The following is a 12,557-nucleotide window of genomic DNA, read 5'->3' as shown; positions in this document are numbered from 1 at the left end:
GCCACTCCCAACGGTGCCCCCTGAGGGAACTCAGAATGTGGAAAAACAGGATACTGGCCCTAGACAGCTAGGTGCATATCAAAGGAATGATTTCAATGAGCGGCCCAGACCTTTGCACTTTTCTGTATACAGAAAATCGCTAAATTCCTTAACTCTGGCTATCTTCATATCTGGCTTTCTTTACATAATAGTAATCTTTTGATGTTCTGACTACCTGGTCTTTGTTGCAAAAATTCCTATATATCCTGGCTTCTCCCTTGCCTGGGCGGAACAGTCTCTTAGAGCAATCCGAGAGGCTGCCTCCTGGGCTTGAGTCCTCAGAAAGTCTGCCAGATAAAACATAACTCTCAACTGATAGGCTGTGCATTTTATTTCAGTTGACAGAATCCTCAACAAAAATAGATGTAAAAGTACTTCCAAAAGCACAATATTTACACGAGGCATTAAGAATCTCTTTCCTTCACATGCCTATACCAACCACCTCTATAGGAAGACAACTCCAAAGAGTATGAGGCATAATGATTTTGAAGAAGATGATATAGAACCTTCTGTCTCACATCTGGCTCTTAGGTTGGAAACAGTCATATGGTAAGCTCAAAATATTCCAAGGATATGCAGCTATAGAGGTTACATTTCTTAGGGACATAATCGAGATGTTATTCTGTGTGTGTTAGCTATTATATTCCCAGCTGCAAACAACAGAAAACCCTGTTGTAAAATGTCTCAACCCACAAAGAATATGTATGAACTCAATTAGAAAGAAGCCAGAGGTAGAGGCAGAACAACGTCGGGGCGGGTAAAGTTTAGGATCAACAACATTGTCAAAGACTCAGGTTCTTTCCTTCTTTCAGCTCTGCCATCCACTGAGATGCCCTTGGCTAGTTCCTCTAGAGTGAACAGATGTTTATCTCAGGCCCAGGCATGATAAGAAGATGCATCAGGTGGAAGACGCAGAAGGGGAAATCTTTTCTTGTTACTTGTTTTCATCAGCAAGGAAACCATTCTCAGAAGTGGTCTTCACATCTTGTAGGTGGGAATTATACGTCCTTTCCTGAACAAACTACCATCGAGGGAAATGAAGCCATTAGGGTTGGCTTAGACCTATCAGGATTGGCCCCTGGAGCTGAAGATAGGGCCAGTCTTCCCTGACTTCTGTGGGAGAGCTCCAGAGGAGGCAGTAAGGAAAAAAAGAGACATACGGGGTTTGGCAATTAGGCAGGCAACAGTCTCTCCTAAACAGAGAAAATACTGTGCTTTCAAAATTGTTATTTAATTCATCTGATTAAGGTTCTGCGGGTCTAAGATTTCAAAAAGCTATTTTGTCTTCAATACAAACTCAGAGGAAGGCTGAAAAGTTTTAAGAAACTTTTCTAGTGGATAAAATTGCTCAAAAATTGATGTTGCTTCTGTCATAGAGTCACCTTCCCCAGTGGCTCTCAAACACCTTGATCCAAGGTAAAAAATACATTAAACATCACAACCTTAGGCATACTTCACAACCTTCAGTGAAACATGACCTTACCACCTGTGAGCACGCACATGTTTTCTATTCCATTCTATTTCACTTTTCCTGTAACTATTCATCTCAACCTAGTAAACTGATTCCAGGACCCAGGAATGAGTTGCAACCCATTCTTTGAAAAACACTGCTTATTCAAGCCTCTGGCAAGTTTCGTTATTATTTTTTATAGACAACACGACATAGCATTGTTTGTTAAAAGCGATCAAGATACTATTCCAATTAATCCTACAAGTTATCATTAACCCCATTTTATAGCTGAGAAAACACACTTAGTGTGAGTGATTTGTCAGGATCTTACAGCCAGTGCGTATTGGGTGTGGAGCAGACCTCAAATGAAGGTATACTGAGTTTAAACAGTGTTTTGAAAGAGAAAAAAAATCTGGTGTTAACCTGAGTTAAAATCTTTAGGCTTTATCAAATGGCAGCTGTAAAAAATAAAAGTGTAATTTTCACACTTGCATCATAAAAAATGGCCAAGTACAATTGTTCATGGCTAATTACCTCTGCCAAACCAAATCGAGCCATACAGTTCATCGGACAATCCATTATATCTAATTAAGGGAAATTATTTCGAGATGGCTCCAAAGCCTATTAGAGAATGTTCTGTGCTAAATTTTCTAACACATTTAGAGCAGTTGATGAGCCATAAGAGAGTTTGTAAAACTAGAACTCTGAGCTGGAGAGATTAAAACCACTTGACCTGCCCCACCTCGTGCCTTCCTCTAACTTTGGGGATCATGTTGGCCCTAAAGGTTTTCTTTCAGCCGTCAAAGTCCCTTCTGTATGGCACTGAAGTTATTATTTGCACTAGTAAATCCTAAGAAGGAAAATTCCCTTGAGTTCCATGTGTAACATTTACTTTCCTAGCCCAAGGACAGAACCAGCTAAGAACTGTCAGCCCGGAGACACAAAGAAGATGAACAATGAATTCTCCACTTCTCAAAGTAGACAACTGGGGCACTCCAGGCCAGACCTACATAGTGACACAAACCACCCAGCAACAGCCCCTCTAATCTCCTTTGAAAGAAATAAAAGAACAGAGGCTGTCCAGAGTCTTCCCCTGACAAGGAAGCAGACACTCAGTGATGACACTCACTCTATCCCTGGACGATCCAGTTTTTTAAGAGTCCCAGGTAAGGAAGCTAACAGGTGGAGGACAACGGAGCAGCCATGGGAAGCAGAGAGGAGAAGCAGCACGGGTCGGGGATAAACAATGGCAGCGTCACTCAAACGTGGTTCCTGGTCCTCCCTGACAGATGGAGAAGCTGACAGGCCAACAGCTGTGATGCAGAGGTCACAATGACCATGATGAACCGTGCCAAAGGCAAGGTGCCCTGCAGGAATAGTAAAGCATTGTCCTCACCTCGGAGGAGACCATCCGACTCCTAACTCTGCCAGCCACTTTTCCTAAGTATGAAACCAAAGTATGAGTCCAAAAGACCACATTTTCAGAACCAAATATTGGAACTTGAAGTCCATCTAAGGTTTGTTATTGTTGTTTGACTTACATAAAAATCTATGGAAGGCTAAATATTATGCAATAATTAATAAACCACTTATACTGAATCGAATGAAATAACAGGAAATAGACACCATCCTAGTGAATTCAGGATATACAACCTTCAGGAAATCAAAATGGTGAGAATATTTCAGATTCACTTCTGTGAAGATCTAACTGTGGATTTCAGTAGGGACTATTTCTAGTCCCCACAACTACAGAGCATCAAAACAGGATAATATACAGTAGAAAAACCCTAATTTATGTTTTTCCATGACTCTCCATTAAAACACAGACTCAATGGAGACAAATATAATTTCTACTTCTTTAATAACTTCCTCCAAATATTTTGTATAGTGCCTTGCAGAATAATGTTGTTACCTATTTGAGACTATGGCAGAATCTTGACCAAAACAAACAAACAAACAAACAGTTTCAACAAGTTTAGTACATTTGAGTTACAAAAATTTTATTTACATACAACTTTAGAAATTTTACTTCTGGATGAAGGGAGACACACCCTCCCATGACTCTGTGAGCTGTCTTTGCCAACATCTTGATATAATCACCTCCTCTGATTCATCTAGAAAAGTCAGAAAGTCTAGGATCCCAGGAAACAAGAATCTCAAGAGGAATTCAGGTCTCCTATTGGAAGGCAAGGACTATGCAAAAAAGATAATCAACCGTGACTATGAAGTTATGAACAAGAAAAGACACTCAATACTCCCAAGACAGTCTGTGGTACTCAGGCCTGAAGACTAGTAAACATACAAGAGACCAAGATGGATCCTGCTCCACAGGTAGCTTTGGCTGGTAGGTTAACAGGGAAAAGTAGCAGGACTCCAATCCCATGGGTGCCTGAAGCTTAGAGAGCTCCATCTACTTCATGAATCTCCTTTGGGTAATGCTGTCCACACAATGACTTAGCACCAATACAGACACTTGGGCATGTCTGCCCTAGAGAAGCTAGTGCTGGAAAGGGTGTAATAGCCAAAGGAGATTCTGGTTCCTGTGGCCTTAGGATCAAGCAAGACTTTCGTGAGCTCTGGGACTGAGCAAACACGCACTACAGTACAGGCAACGTTATCATCGCTGTGCTTGTATTAATGCATTTAATCTTCACCACCAACCTATCAGAAAAGTAACCATTATTAACCCCATTTTGATAAACTAAATTTTACCAAGGTTAAATAAACTGCCCAAGTTCACAAAGCTATTTATGGTACCAGGAACCCAACTCAGAAAGTCTGTCCACAGAGCCCATGCTGTTAATCATAACACTATGTTGCATATTTCTACATTTATACATGTAGTATATATGTGTGTGCATGTTTGTACATGCATCTGTGTGAGTACTACAGTGATACTGAATCATGCATTCTGTCACAGAAACTGAATTGTCCTAAGGTATACATTTTTAGCAGCAATACTTCAAGGTCATAAAAAGAATGGGAAGCATGAGAAGAAACAAGAAATAACAAGGGCAAAGAGTTGCCAAGCCTGCAGAATAGGGAAATTCCCCTACAGATGCAGTAGGTCTCCAGAGGATTCAGCCTGCTCAAAAATAGAATACTTTCCTCCAGAGAAGCCCTTAACATCAATAATCAAGAGCACAGAGAATAATTTTACTTGACCAGACTTTCCCTTATAAGCGTACTTCACTTAGTGATGTGGGTCAGACAAGGCACAAAAATGAATGGAGCTTTTTGAAACTAGATCACCAGTTTCCCTGGTAGCCAATGTTTATTAATAGGAGATCTGAATCACCTTATTTGAGAAGCAGCACTCATTGCCCACCCCCGCCAGGGGCGTCAAGGAAGTATGGGGGGATGGAGCAGATGGCTGAGCACCGGCAGCGCCTCTCCCTCTCGTGTACCAGAACACCCTGCTTCAAAAATATAAGCACATTGAACAGAAGGGTTCCAGATAAATCAGCTGATTGCATTTCATGCCTTCAGGGAAATGGATGCTTAAACCAACAAGATGGATAATTTTTCGCTACACCTTTTGCATTTTCATGGACAGAGGTTTCACCTTGCCCTTGAGTGCCTCATCTAAGTATTTTACACACGACAGAAAAGAAATTCTATTTTCTGCCCAAGCATAACCTTTAGTTTAAATTAAATCCATTTCCCTTGAATGTTATATGAGGACAGAGAACTGTTTTGTGCCCTCCCCCAGGAGTGCCTATTACCATAGGCAACATGATATTATTCCTTTGCACTTTTCATCATTTTTCATGTTTGCTAGCTTTCTTGGGGGCTTCTCTAAGCTTCCTGTGTATTTTTTTGACTCCATATTAAAACAATTTTTTAAACTATATTGAAATAACACATTTTCCTGGTGGAAATTTAGAGAAATACTAAAAAGCCCAAAGAATAAATTTTTTAAATTCCAGCATCTCATTTCTCAGAGCTACTATGATATATATCTTTGCAGTCTCATATGTCAATGCACATACATGCTTTTCTAATGATTCTCCATCACTAATTATTATTTTTATTGACATAACACTGCAAACTGACTATACTTCAATTATATATATATACATAAACATATATATACACACAATGTAAAAAAAATTATTACTCTTTACTATCAAGTTGTAGTCTTCAACTCAAGTATGTGCATGGGCTTCACATAGTGAATTCTATGAAATTATATATAAATTTTTATGCAGGTACGTATATGCTTTCTTCCCAAGAAAGAAGTTGTCTGCTTTCATCATATTCCCAAAAGGATGTATGACCTAAAAACAGTTAAAAATTCTCATTTAACAACAGGATTTTTAATGGCTGTATAATTTTCCACCATATTATCCAATCTTGCTATTATAAATTGCACTGCACTAAACATTTATGTAACTAAATCTTTTCATCCAGCTTCCACAATTTCTTTAAGGGAAATAATTCTGAAATTGGAATTGCTCCAAGAATATTCACAGTTGACAGCTTTTAATAGATGTTGCCAAGCTGTCTTGTAGAAAAGTGGTATCTTTCAGAATCCCATCAGGAGTATGTGAAATGTCTCTTTTTTCCAAACAATCAAACATTGAGTCTTATTTTTCAACTTTTCCAATTTTATTGGTTAAACTAAAATACCAATGCTTGAATCTTTTTTAAAAAGATTCAGGAGGTGGTATTACTTGTAACACACTAGTAGGTGCTTGAGGTTCTCAGAGCACAGAGGAAGAACTGTTCATCTCAGCCCTATTCCCATAGGAACATGGTGTTTCTCACTCATAATGATCAGCTCTGGCCCACAGGTCTTTCAGGCTAATGACTGTGGCTAGTCAATCTTGTAATGATTTTTATAGTTTTGGTTTCCTAAGTGCCTACTCTCACCCTGGTGTAATTGTCTTTTATCCTGTTTGTCCAGGATTATGCTCCTCTTAAATAATATTGCATTGGTCTACGTGATGTAGCATCACTTACAGGCTAAATAAGCACATCCTCAGTGTCTCCCATCAATGGCTCCATGGGTAGAAAGATCACTTGACATATGTCCAATCACATTGATGCCAGATCACTGGAAATTGCTTCTGGAAGGACCAAGTAAATATTCTACCTGCCTAATTGTAGTAACTCTGGAAATAGAATCTAGCGGAAGAGAACGTAAAATTACACTGAAATCAATAAAGATTAACGTGACCTAAAGGCCTTTGTGGTACTTGAGAGGATGAACTCTTGCAGTTAGAGTTCCTGGGTTAAAATTCCGACTCCCCCATTTGCCATCTTGGGCAGGACCTCGGAGCCTCTAAGCTTCCCCTGACCTTAAACAGACTTCTAACGGCCACTGCTTGGAGAGTGTGCCAGGAGTTTGCAGTCCTGTTGGTTGCTGGATAGTTTCAGCACTCTTTCTACACAAATGTTCACAGGTTCCCTACATATATCTTTTCAGATGTAATACCAAAGACGCAAACCAGGAAATAAATCACTGAGAAGCTAAACTTTGTTAAAATTAAAAAACTTCTGCTCTGTGAAAGACATTCTCAAGAGAATCAGAAGACAAGTCACAGACTAGGAGAAAATCTTTGCCAAAGAGATATCTGATAAAGAAGCATTATTCAAAATATACAAAGAACTCTTAAAATGCAGCAATAAGAAAACAAAAAACACACTTAAAAAATGGGCTGTAGATATTAACAGACATCAAAGCATACTGATGGCAAATAAGCTCATGCAAAGATGTTCCACATCATTTGTTGTCAGAGAAAAGCGAATTAAAACAAGGAGATACCACTACCCACCTTTAGAATGGCTGAAATCCAGAACACTGATAGCACCAAATGCTGGTAAGCATATGGAACAAGAGGAACTGTCACTCTTTGCTGGTGGACGAGCAAAAGTGTCCAGCCACTTTGGAAGACAGTCTGGCAGTTCTTACAAAACTACATGTGCTCCTACCAGGTGATCCAGCCATCATCTTCCTTGGTATTTACCCAAAGGAGTTGAAAATTTATGTCCGCACTGAAACCTGCACATGGATCTTTATAGCAGCTTTATTCATAACTGCTAAAGCAGATTTGGAGGCAGCCAGATGTCTTTCAGTAGGTGAATGGATAAATAAACTGTGGTACATCCAGTAGAATTTTATTCAGTGCTAAAAAGAAAGGAGCTATCAAGCTATAAAAAGACATGAAGGAAACTTAAATGCATATTACTAAGTGAAAAAAACCAACCTGAAAAGGCTACTCATTGTATGATTCCAACTATATGATGTTTTGGAAAAGGCAAAACTATGGAGACAATAAAAAGGTCAATGGTTGTCCCAGGAGGGGAAGAAATGATGAATAAGGTAGTAAAAATACTCTACATGATATTACAGTGATGAATATATGTCATTATCCATTTGTTCAAATCCATAGAATGTACAACACCAAGAGCGAACCCTAAGGTAAACTACGGACTTAGAGTGATTATGATGTGTCAAAGTAGGCTTATCCTTGGTTTAAAAATGTACCATTTCAGTGATGTTGATAAGGGGGAAGCAATGCACATGCGGAGGAAAGGAGTATGGGAAATCTCTGTTCCTCCCTCTCAATTTTGCTGTAAGCCAAAAATTGCTTTTAAAAAATGAAGTCATAAAAAAATTGAGACATTTCTGGCCAAAATGAACTGTCTTCTTTTATCAAATCTAAGATTACACCCATTGTGAGAGACACCATTATTTTAAATCCACCACCAAAAAAAAAATTTTTTTTAATTGCCAATTAATGAGTGACATACATTATAAGAAAAATAACTCCCAAATTCTGAGGTGTTAAAGGGTGAAAATGTCTGAGTCTCAAAAGCCACAAAACATAGCAACACAGCCCCTCAGTCAGGGGACTAAACATTTCATTTATATAAATTCTCTTTCCTAGACTGTCTCAGTGTAACGCAGTTTGATGGAAGAGAGATAAAATAAATTCCAAGACACAGAGTTGTTCATCTAGACCCGCCCCAGTGACCTAACACTTCCTCTGGTCATTGCTATCAAAGCCGTACTTGTGGTTTGTACCTCCAGGAACAAGAAGTAAGCAGCAGGAGAGATCATTCTGAATCAAAGAGATGAGAGTAGAGAAGAGAGGAAACGCGAAGCGATGCTCTGCCAAAGCAAACAGATACAGGCAGAGTGGGAGGATGACGTCTCCTTCATGGATGCTCCAAAGGAAAATTACAAAGAATTCATCACCCTGTATCTGGAACTGAGACAGCAGCTGTAGAGGTATGACGAGCCCCTGGGAGGAGCAGGAACCTGCGAGATTTGCTCTTGCTGCCTCCAGCCTGGCACAAGACCAGAGCTGCCTCTGGCTGGTATTTACAAAGAACGGGTGAGGGGCCAGTCGGCTGCCCGGGGCATGTTTCTGTATCATTTATCACACACAAAGTGGTCTGCAGCTGGAAAAAGGGTCCTGATTGCTTCAGCCAATCGAGCCTGGCAGTAGGACCAGCCTTCCCCCACCCCTTTCTAGGCTCCATTCCTTCCTCAAGAGCAAAGAACTGGCAAAAGCCCAGCAGTGGTCAATGAGAAAGGGACCTAGGAGGCAATGGAGGGCGTGGTTAAGCTCGGAGAGACAGCTTGCCTCGAGAGTCATTTATTCATCACCTGCTATGTTCTAGGTCTTGGGGACACAGTGGTAAACAAGACAGCACATACATTCTGGCGTTTTTGCTTTGGAACAGTTTTGTGCCCTGGGCTTTTCACATCTACTTCCAGTTGCAAGGGAAGGAAGCTGCCACGGCTCGTCCCTTTGTTCAGTCTCTTCAACTGCCTCTCATTCTTCCACCAGCTCAGTTTGCTGCCCTCCCAGGACTTCACAGGATGGGTCATGGGAATGCCGGCTCAGCAGAGTAGCCCAGAAAAACGAACAACCCAGCTAAATGAAGTCAGCGTGTCATCAGAACTTTGGAAAACTTGGAAGCGGCTCACAGGAGAGAAAGGAAGGGGGACAGATAAGAGGGGCATGCTTGTGATTAACAAGAAACAGTACGGCCTCACAGCCCCCAGCCATGCACTGAATATGTCGGGGCAATTTTCTTGGGAGGATAAACACTGACGGCCATTCAAGCTGACAGTGGGAGCTGGACGGTTGACATTTACAACAATGCTCGATGCAAATCAAGGCACTTGCCCCCAGAAATGGAATTTCATCGATTTATCCTTTGAAAGGCCGTTTCTCTGACTAGTCTGGGTCAGCAGTTAAGCTGAAAGAGAAATATTTCTATTATTTGGCAGATTTTTCCAAAGCCTCTAGTTCATTAGGCAAGAGAGGCCTTGAAAAAAGTCTGATTCTGGTGTGGTCGTCAGGCAAACAGAATGAGAAAACATCAAAGAACAATCCTGTTTCCAGAAATGATGAAAACAGATACTTCCTCTGAAGTCCCTAATGTTCCGAGGGGAGGGGTGGAGCTCGCAGCCCAGGTGTCCTGGCACCAGTCCAGTTCGGCAAAAATCATTTCAATATGCTCTAATAACTCTCATGGCTTCACCTTAAAGAAGCGAAACTTCTCAGGCTTGCCACTGCCTCTTGCTTATTCCAGAAACAGATTAAAACCCAGAGCCCCTCACTAGTTGGGTGACCTCGAAAAGTCAAAAGCCTTAAGCGAACCCTCATTGCTTTATACTTGCTGTTTCCTCTACCGACATAACAGTGACAGCCCCCCACAATCAGCAATTCCCAGATGCACTGGGTTTTATTTTCTTCATCGCACTTGATATTTGAAATTATCTCATTTATTGCTTTGCTGGTTTATCACAGGCAGCTTCCTAGGTCAGAGACAGTAACTGCCTTAATTCATCTCTGAATCCTTGGTACCTAGAAGAATGCCTGATACCTAGTAGATGCTCAACAAATATGTTACATAAATAAATGAACTTCATTCAAATTATTTGAGACCAAATTGTATAATAATAATAAAAGTAATAATAAAAAGTCATCCCTGTAAGAGGATTGCTTTAAAGATCAAGTGAGGTCATGTTAATAAAAGCAGAGCCAGGAACACTGCAAGGTACTCAATATATATTAATTTAAGAAATACATATTAGCATTTCTAATTTCACAAAATGCTTTTCTCAGGTAACTTTCCAGAAACAAAAATACTGAAATAATTCACACTTAAATATGATTGACTTAATAACTGCTTAATATATCATATTTACAACATCGTAAGTTCCATCCACTGAAAATGCATTATAAATTTAATGAAATGTGGGGAGAAAAAACACTATAATATATTCATCACTTGTAATGCATATCCATTTCAAAAATGTAGAAAAGTGGAAAAACATATATATAGTATTCCCTTCCCCTGGGGAAAATAAAGCTGTCTTAGCCTCAATGAATAACTCTAATTTTGGGTGCTGGGATTGGATGGTGGGAAAGATAATGGAAAGAAAGGCTTCCTCACACCCTGAATTACACCATATGATGCTACTTTTGGGCCCAAGTTTGGAGTCTAAGCAACTGCTCTTACTTTTAAACCAGGAGGTAAGCAAAATAACGAGCAAACATACGATTAACTCTCAATTAGCCTCAGTAGCTGGGATCAGGAACCACTCGACTAGTCAAATACCCTGAGAAATCACGTGGCTGGAATGCAGTAGTTGGAAGGGAGAGACCAGACTAAGGGGATTCGTCCTTTATCGTGTAAGGGACAAAGACTGAGCTAAACTCTCTTTTATTAAGTAGACGCAGATTTATCTACTCTCTAGTAGACATGCTCACGTGGGCTTTTTATTTCTTTTTTTTTTCTTTATAGTCACCATGCTGTGCATTACACCCCCAGGACTTATCTACCTTATAGCTGGAAGTTTACACCTTTTGACCACCTTCACCCATTTTGTCCTCACTTGTTTTAACTTTATCCACTCATCCTTCCAGCACTCAATCCCTGGGCAGCTGGGTTAATGACCAAATAACAGGGTGACAAGAGAACAAGAGGCTTAGATATTCCAACAACTTAACGATCAAGACGTGAGTGGCCCATCCCCCTCTCATTCACAAGTGTCCAGTTTCTTCCACTGAATGAAAACTACGACGGCCGCTCTGCAGCATTCAATGTGCCCCCTCTTGTCCCATTTTCTCTCTAACCATCGTCAGTAACAATGAGAGTTCAAAGGTCCTGGAATAAAGGCTGGGATCCCGGGGAGAGAAGACAGGAGGCATTTTCCTGTCAAAGCCTTGTCTCTGATGTCCACACTTGAGGTGAATTCCTCCCATAATGAGATGTCAGTTTATTTTTTTCTTTTTAGATCTGCACACAAAAAAGGAGTTCGACTGGCAGACAGCATATTCAAGGGGTCCAGACTCAGTGCACTGGGATGCCCTGTCACTTGTTGGAGGGTGGGGAGGTCACCAGCACGTCACAGCTTTCCTCTTGCACATCTTTGTCCCTCCCTGACCTCTCAAATAAGAGAAGGGGACAGGGGAAACGAACAAAATCCAAAGGTCGGTCTCTAAATGGAACGTCAACATTGTATCATGAGCCATCTGCCGGCTCCAGAGCCTGGAGAACCATTATATCATCTGAGAGGGAAAAGTGGGCTAGTTCTTTGACAGAATAAAAATAAAAACAGCTTCAATGAGCTTTACCCACTGACCTGTTAAAGACGGACCCTTCAATGGCAGGAGAGATTTCCAAAGCTCTGAATCCATCTAAGAAGCAGTATTTCTAGGAAAGACAAAACTCAGGTTCAGATGAAAAAGTAGAGCTTAAGTTTTATTAGGGTTTTTTGTTTTGTTTTGTTTTGTTTCTCCCAAAAGGAGTCTATAAATCAATTGGCTTCTTTGTGCCTTCCCTTGTATAATACAGGGCAGATTGCCTAAAAGGGGAAAAAACTTCCCTCTTTGCCAGACTAAATAGCAGCTGGACTCTGGGTACCGCACATATGAAGGAGGGTGGCCGTGTGTGGTGCCTTACAGCCTTTCCTTGGTGCCCTCAGCAGCAGTTCAGGTGGGCTTCCGGGGAGAGCCAAGCGCACCTCTGCCGCCCTCCTCTCCAGCTGTGAACTCAGCCTGGCATGCATCTCCAGTGACACAACCCCACTCCAGAG

General features: G+C 40.8%; 1 long non-coding RNA gene across 1 annotated transcript in view; it reads right to left on the bottom strand.

Moving 5' to 3' along the window:
- LOC141579516 (uncharacterized) overlaps positions 1-12,175 on the bottom strand; it is a 196,231-nt gene extending 184,056 nt beyond the window's left edge. Inside the window, exon 1 of the long non-coding RNA XR_012511052.1 lies at positions 12,105-12,175. This is a non-coding gene — a long non-coding RNA (uncharacterized LOC141579516). The remainder of the gene's footprint in view (positions 1-12,104) is intronic.
- Between the last annotated feature and the right edge of the window lie 382 nt (positions 12,176-12,557).

The sequence above is a fragment of the Camelus bactrianus genome, chromosome 12, assembly GCF_048773025.1.
Source record: "Camelus bactrianus isolate YW-2024 breed Bactrian camel chromosome 12, ASM4877302v1, whole genome shotgun sequence".
Lineage (NCBI taxonomy): Eukaryota > Metazoa > Chordata > Mammalia > Artiodactyla > Camelidae > Camelus > Camelus bactrianus.
The sequence above is the reverse complement of the archived record's forward strand: the minus strand, read 5'-3'. Positions and strand labels throughout refer to the sequence as shown.